Genomic DNA, 8197 nt, shown 5'->3' with positions numbered 1-8197 from the left:
CGTGCCAGCCTCGGATAAATTACGTTATTGATAACTGACCTCTCTCTAGCTGACCTAACCTTTTGTCGCCGCATCAGTAATTTCTTTGTTTCAAAGAAAGCGGTCAGCAGAAAATTCAAAGAAAGCATAGCCGACTTCGGTGTGTTCTTGTATGCAAGGGTAAGCTGATTTTTAAGTAATTTTACTTAAGTTGTAATAAAAATATTATTTTAATAACATTTTATGTAATGTATACATTTTAAAATATTATCATAGGTACTTCAATTATGCATTCCTTGGCCGGTTGAGTCTAGTAAACAAAGAGTAAATATTTTATACTAATTTGTTAAAGTTTTCAAGAACTCTAGCGCATACTTTTAATTTCCAATAGGTTATATTATGAGATTTTGCACGCTTCCAAACTTTTAAATATTAAGAGAAAGGTGAATCCAAACATAAATTACAAAACAAAACAAGCAAACAAAGCATATGAGGTTTGTTTGTGTGTTTATTTATTGTTTAACGTCCCTCTCGAGGATTTTTCACTCATATGGAGACGCCACCACTTGCCGGTGCAGAGCTGCAAATTTTGACCTATACTCGGCACTCAGGGCCATTGAGCAGTGAGGAATCTTTTTCGTGCCAGCACCTACTGCGACACGCGGGACCTCGGTTTTTATACGGTCTCATCCGAAGGACCGGTCTCCACGTCCCACAGTGGGATTCGAACCCGCGACGTAAGGATCAACTCTAGAGCGAACGCTCTAGCCACTGCGCCACGCGGGCGAGCATATTAGGTTTGAGCATAAAAAATTGTATTTTTTTTTTATCATTATGGAATTCACATGAACTATGTTTGTGTACAAAAAAAGAATCGCAATGATTTTTGTAGCCATATCGTAAGGGTACATAAAAATGACCCCCGTTTTCTTGTATACTGTTAAATTGGAGAATGTTCCTTTAGTGCCAAAGTCTTGAATAGCTACAAACAGCATGTAACACATTATTGTACTTGATACAATAATCAGTCAGGATGACAATGATGATCATTTTGAAGAAGTTATAAACAATGATACAAATGATAATGACCCTTCTGTGTATTCATCTGAAAGCTTTTGAAACTAGAAACTAGGCATAATCTTTCCCAATCTGCTGTAAATCTGCTGTGCAGAAAATACAAGTGAATTGATAAAAAGACATTTAAAGCTTTATAGAGATAAGCTTAAATCTAAATTAAACAAAGGAGAAAATGAACATTTTGACCAACCTTTGAACGAGGAGTCATTTTTAACAGACTTCGAAGATATTACGTCAGAATTTAGACGTGTTCAATTTTACAAAAAGCATCTCAAAATTATTTGTCCACAACCTGTCACAATTGGCTTCATTTCCAAGTAACTTTAAGCCGTATGTTGACCAAACTTGCATGGATGATACATCTAAAGATGCACACTACCAGGCTTGCTTGGGATGCTGTATCTGACCTACATTTTCCAGATGAATGACCAGGTTTAAGTAAACTATAAGGGCTATCTGAACCAAACTTGCATGGATGATAGGGTATTTCCAGACTTGGCCTCGTATGCTTTGCCTCCCTGTTGAGACTGAGACTAGTGAACCCTGTATGACAGTCAGTAATAATGAACCCTGTATGGCAGTCAGTAATAATGAACCCTGTATGACAGTCAGTAATAATGAACCCTGTATGGCAGTCAGTAATAATGAACCCTGTATGGCAGTCAGTAATAATGAACCCTGTATGGCAGTCAGTAATAATGAACCCTGTATGGCAGTCAGTAATAATGAACCCTGTATGGCAGTCAGTAATAATGAACCCTGTATGGCAGTCAGTAATAATTAAACTTAATTTTTTAATCGATTTATTTTCTTGGTCACAATAATGTGAGAGACATATACACTTGAGGGGTTATAAATAATATATACTTCTCTTTCACTTTAATTAAAAAATGCTTCCTTTCTGACACTCTTCCTCTCGATCTTCTTTTAGAAACCTGACAGATTCTGTGTGTATTGTAAACAAATCATTTTGAATGGAAAACTAAAGCGACATATTTTGAGAAAACATAAAGCAGAGCTTGAGGTGATGGAAATTAGAACTAAAAGTATAGCTGTCCAAAATGTGTTTTTCGACAGGAAGAGAAAGGATGGAATTTATGAATACAATGTTCAGTTGATATCAAATAATGAGGATCCTGTGATGAGGGAGCGAAAACCAGAACATGAAGATCAGCTAAGTGTCTGTGCGTCTTGCAAACGTTTTGTTTCAAATAGATTTTTTTCAGACACAAATGTACCTCTGAGTACCCATATGCACTGAAACCAAAACTTTTACAAAAATCTAGAACAAGAATGGATAATGATGAAGAATTTGCAGAGATTTTGAACTGTTTCAGAGATGGGCAAAAAAAGTATCTAAAAAAAATCAAATGGTTCAGTCAAGAGAATAAGAGATCAGGGTTATTTCATACCATTTGAAGACCTTATTAAGACGTTGCATTGTCTTACAGAAGTACTAGATTGGTTGCAACATTGTCATATCTCAAAAGACAACTTTATTCGTGACATTTGTGATGGAAACTATGTAAGAAACAACTTAAAAAAAAAAAATCCTAGAGCATTGCAAATCATTTTATATAATGATGATATTGAAATTGTAAATCCATTAGGCACCCATGTTAAAAAGCATAAACTTACACTTTTTTATGTAACATTTGCAAACATTCCGCCTGAATATCGTTCCAAGTTTTTCTCATAGGTGTAGCTCGATCTCGATTTCCAAAACATTGGAACATTTTATTCAGACTGTCAATGTCATGTCATCTGGTGACTTGCAAATTGAGGCCAATCGTATACAATGCAGTGTGGAAGGTGCTGTTGTTATGGCTCCTGCAGATACTCCTGCTGCAAACAGCTTAGGGGGATTTAAGGAGGGAGTGGGATTTGCATACAACAAATGTCGAACCTGTCTTGTTTCAAATGAAGAGCTAGTAAAATTATTTAGGGATGACAGATTAACAGAAAGAACAAAAGAAGGCTATAATGAAAAATGTAGCATACTTGAAGGAGAGCTGAGCAAATCGGTTAAAGCTTACTGGAGCAAGATGTGGGGTATAAATAGCAGAAGTTGCCTTTCTAGCCTAATAAATTTCAATATTATTAAGTGCCTAGTCCAATGTACGTGTTTCTAGAGGGTTTGATTCCTTATGAAATGGCCCTTTTGTTTCACCACTATATTTATTACAAGAAGTACTTTACATTAAGGTGGCTAATTCTCAGATAGATTCATATCCTTACTCACCGTTCACGGTAGCTCAGTCGGTAGAGCGCTCGCTTCGTGATCGGGAGGTCGTGAGTTCGAATCTCGGCCGCGACTGACCTTAGTCGATAAAAAATGGGTAGCAACTGTTCCTTCGCCATGCGCTCGGCACTTTGAAGTGAAAGTTGCGGGTTCTTCGGACGAGACCTTATAAACCGAGGCCCCGTGTCACGGCTGGCGTTGGCACGATAAAGATCCCTCACTGCTCAATGGCCCTGAGTGCCGAGTTAAGGTCAAAATTTGAAGCCCTTTACCGGTATATGGTGACGTCTCTATATGAGTGAAAAATTCTCGAATGGGACGTAAAACAACATACAATCAATCATGTCCTTACGGGGAAAAACAAGCCAGAGCCAATATAAGAAAAGATTATTTTGTAGAGATTCATGTCAAACAAACGGCAGCATCAATGTTAACAATGATAGAGGTTTTGCCACAAATACTGGGCAAAAAAATTACAACAGAGGACACTAAATGGCAAAATTTTTTGAATCTTATTCAAATAACTTTTCTTTGCTTAACTCCCTACATTTCATTGAAAACTCTAATGGACTTGCGCAACCTAATAGAAAACCATTTGCAAAAATTTCGAATGAAATATTCAAAGGCAACAATACCTCCCAAAATGCATTTCATGATACATATAATAAAATAAATGCAGAATTTTGGGCCTGGAAGACATCAGTGGTACATGCGATTTGAGGCTAAACATGCATATTTTAAAATTTCAAGAATTTACCTCTTAGCATGGCAAATTTTCACCAAAAGTGGCTATGTGGACAGATGATGGCATCAAATGGAACATTTTCAGAAAATGTCTTGTATCAAGGGGGGGATGAAGTTGATGAAGGGATAATTGTTCCACTCAATGATCTGCCAGATCCCCCAAAACAGCTTGTAATTAAAATGCTTCCAACCCAACAGTAATCTTTAAAAAATCTTCTTTTCAAAAAAGTAAATCCATGATTGGTCATATTTATATGGAAGCATTGCCAGGTAGCGTAGATTCAAGTTTGTTCAAGTCATGACCCTCTGGGGTAGGGTGGGGCCACAATAGACAATCACAATTTTACATAGGAGTATACGGGAATTTTTTTTTTAAATCTTCTCAAGAGCAGCAAAGCCATGATTGGTCATATTTGTTAGGAAGCATCATCAGGTGGTGTAGTTTCAAGTTTGTTCAAATCATGACCCCCAGGACTGAGTAGGAAGGGGCCACAATGGACGATCAAATTTGTATATAGGAATATTTAGAAAAAAAATTCTCAAGAACAACATAGCCATGATTGGTTATTATCTATTCGGAAGTATCCTAAGGTACTGTTGATTCTTGTTTGAAAAAAAATCATGACCCCCTGGGGATAAGGTGGGGCCACAATTGATGATTAAAGAAATGCTCAGGAATACATAGGAAATTTTTTAAAAAATATTACTCTCAGTACCACAAAGCTATGATTGGTCATAATTATATGAAAGCATCCTCAGATAGTGAAAATTCAGATTTGTTCAAACCATGACCCCCGGGGGTAGGGTGGGACCATAATGACAGTTCAAGCTTGTGGGGAACACAAAGAAATATGTAAGCATCTCTAGTTAGTATAGATCCAATTTTGTTCAAATCACCCCCTCCCCGGTCCTTTTTTAGGGGTAGGTCGAGACCACCTATGAATTATAGCTTTTCAATACTGAACTGATTTTTGCTTTTTTCCTAGTGCTCAGGTGAGCGCTGTGGCCCATGGGCCTTTTGTTTAATGGTGCAAAATATACAAAAAGCTCAGATATAGGTGACCTACACTGGGTGAAATAAGCAGTTTCCCGTCATGGGAAACTATATGGAAACCTCAAGTTTACATCATGTTTCCTAGTGGTTTCCGCAGCGGATGCCAGGTTATTCCGTCAAGTTTCCATACCACGGAAACTACTACGCTCCGATTCCATTAGGTATCCCGAACCACGGAAACCTCAGGAAACCTGAAGTTTCCCGAGCCTCCATGTAGTTTCCCGTAATGGGAAACCTGAAGATTCCATTGGTTTCCATAATTAGGAAACTATGTGGAATCGGAGCGTAGTGGTTTCCATGGAATGGAAACTCGATGGAATCCTCATATTTCCCATGAACGGAAACTAGAGGAAACCTTGTGATTCCTCAAGTTTCCATGACTCAGGAAACTACATGGAATCGGAGCGTAGCGGTTTCCGTGTGATGGAAATTTGGGGGAATTATCTGGTGTCTCATAAAAGGAAATTACAGGGAAACTTCAAGATTCCCTTATTTTTCTGAGACGGGAAGCAATGTGTAATTGTGGTGTAATAGTTTCCATACCATGGAAACTACAGGGTAGGTTGAGCATTTCAATTTCGAAAAATGATTGTCAAGCAACTTGAAGCTCAAGGATCCCTGTATTTTCCATGGTAACATCTTTCTTGTCTAGAATGTGAAAAGAGAACAACAGGTTCAAATCAAAATATATATCATTTATTTCCTTGGTAAACTGTGTTTTCTTTTCAAAATCTATCAAGAAAATGTATAAAAAGGAAAAAGCAGCATTATAATATCATATGTTTAATAATTCATTTGATGTGCAAAAACATTATTTGAAAATGATATCAAAATAAGTAAAATCATATATCTCGGTAAACAATGAAGTAGTCTTTCACATCTAAGTCAATTCATAAACTTCATTTAATACTCCATACTTCTTTCAACATCAGCTTCCTTTGTATTTTCTTCACATCATCTGCGATCTGCAATATATTTTCATATAAAATTATTATTTGATGTAATAATTGTATGCTTGATTATTATTTAGAAATCTTACAAGATCACTCAATGTCCTTTAATGTACCAATATCAGTGATTAGTTTCAGTCTTTAAATTTAATGATCATGAAATCCAAATACTGTACATTACATAGTAAGGTTTTAAGCCAAAATAATATTAAAGCAGGTATGATTGAGAATATGACCATCTCATACATGTAAAGCGCTGCTTTTAGTTGAGTGAATTGGAGAGAAATGTGCTCTGGACAAGGATATTACGAATCTTATTAATTGACATTTGACCTAGAAATTTTGTGAAAGATCACTAAAAACCCTTCATGCCATGGCACACAAGCCAGATCATACCAAGGGAGAAAAATTATGCTCTGGACAAGGACTTTAAATAAAGATATATAGTGTGTTTTGATACTGACCTTTGACCTAGATAATTGGTCCAAGGTCACTTTTTACCCTCCATCCACAGGCACTCTATGAGTTAAATTTGAGTGAGATTGGGCTAAGAGGAGAGAAAATATACTCAGGACAAGTGATATCAGATGGACAGACAGATCATCTCATGGCATCTGCAGAACAGGACCCTAAAAAACAATGCACATACATGTTAAGCTATATCCATACAAGTCAATATGAATTCATCATATGTTGCATTGCATACACATACTTTAATCATGTTTAATACCTTATGAATAATTTCATATTGCATGTACACTCAGTTTACATACAAATAATCTAAATTTCATCAAAAACGACCAACATATCAGCCATTCAAGATTTAGCTGATCAACATTCAGTACAAGTTCTATATGCTATATCATATGTACAAGACATATACTAGTATTATTTACCTACATTCTAAATCTTGTTTTATGTCACTAAAAATTAAGGCGATAGCCATTAACCAATTTTTACCCCCAATTTACATACATGCATGTTGTAATGTTTGTTCAAAACTTCTCATTTATAAACATTACCTTATAGTATATTTAGTTAACATATACCTACAGTTAAAGCTTCAAAGTGTTTCATTGAATATGTTAGAAATTACAGTCATCAAAATACTGAAAATTTTTACTTTTCATTACTTTCTTGTTTCATTTAAGATGTTTCAATGTTAGAAAGTTTTAGTAAGTTATAATATTTACTACTTTAGCATAGCCAAACAGTTGAACTTTGGCATCTCGAATACCATAGATATGTCAAAGTAATTTGGAAGTATTCTTTAAATATTTTACTCCTGATATCTCGAATCCTCAAATACATGTATCACAAAATAATTTTAACTGAACTTTGAACCTTGACAAAAGGACATTCCGACTCTTAAACAAATATTCATTATTCTTAAAATAAAGTCTACAGGTTACAAAATTATAAGTTGCTCAACAATGATCATATCAATAATATCTGAAAGAGATGATCATTTCCCTGTGGGGTGAAAGGGGGGGGGGGGCTTCCTCTGTACAATTTAAAATATCCTTACTTTGTGTCAACCTTGGTTAAAATTAGTGGTTCTTGAGAAGAATTTGAAAATGTGAAAAGCTCACAGATGGATAGACAGTTTGATGGAAAAAAAGACAAAACAAAAGGTGATCAGAAAAGTTCACTTGGGTTTTTAGCTTGGGTGAACTAAAATCCTCACTGCATGGTGTATATTATGCTAGATATCATCCAGACAGAAAATTTTATAGAGAAGTGAAAAAGACTCCAAGCCATACAATTTCATAAGGGCAAACAAAAAAATATGTTTGTTTACTGTTAGAATTGGAATCAAGTTCTTTTCTTTCAATGCAATTGTCATACATGCTTATTTATGATTGAATTAATTACACTTACCACATGATCACATCTTGATTCATCATACATCTTTAGTTATTGGTTCTCCTTTAATGTCAGTTTTCTTCTCTCTGAAAGAATATATTATGTACAGTTAATACACTGTATTGCATTCTGATTTCACTTATAAGACCAACAGTAAACAAGAGTCTTAGGGGCCACATTGCTCACCTGAGCACTTTGAATATGAAAACGCATAAATCAGTTCAGTATTTAAAAGTTTGAATATAAAAGTGGTTGGGGGGGGGGGGGTATGAATTCTACACTTTC

At 35.6% G+C, this 8197-nt stretch overlaps 1 long non-coding RNA gene across 1 annotated transcript; it reads right to left on the bottom strand.

The window, feature by feature from the left end:
- Positions 1-6012: 6012 nt before the first annotated feature.
- LOC133180005 (uncharacterized) lies at positions 6013-7966 on the bottom strand. The gene is made up of 3 exons (XR_009720234.1): positions 7928-7966; positions 6511-6675; positions 6013-6061 (listed from the first exon to the last, which is right to left on the bottom strand). It is a non-coding gene; the product is annotated as an uncharacterized LOC133180005 (long non-coding RNA).
- Positions 7967-8197: the final 231 nt, after the last annotated feature.

The sequence above is a fragment of the Saccostrea echinata genome, unplaced genomic scaffold (genome assembly GCF_033153115.1).
Source record: "Saccostrea echinata isolate AGI-Se365-2 ecotype Australia unplaced genomic scaffold, CSIRO_AGI_Sech_v1 ptg000005l, whole genome shotgun sequence".
Taxonomy (NCBI): Eukaryota; Metazoa; Mollusca; class Bivalvia; order Ostreida; family Ostreidae; genus Saccostrea; species Saccostrea echinata.
The sequence above is the reverse complement of the archived record's forward strand: the minus strand, read 5'-3'. Positions and strand labels throughout refer to the sequence as shown.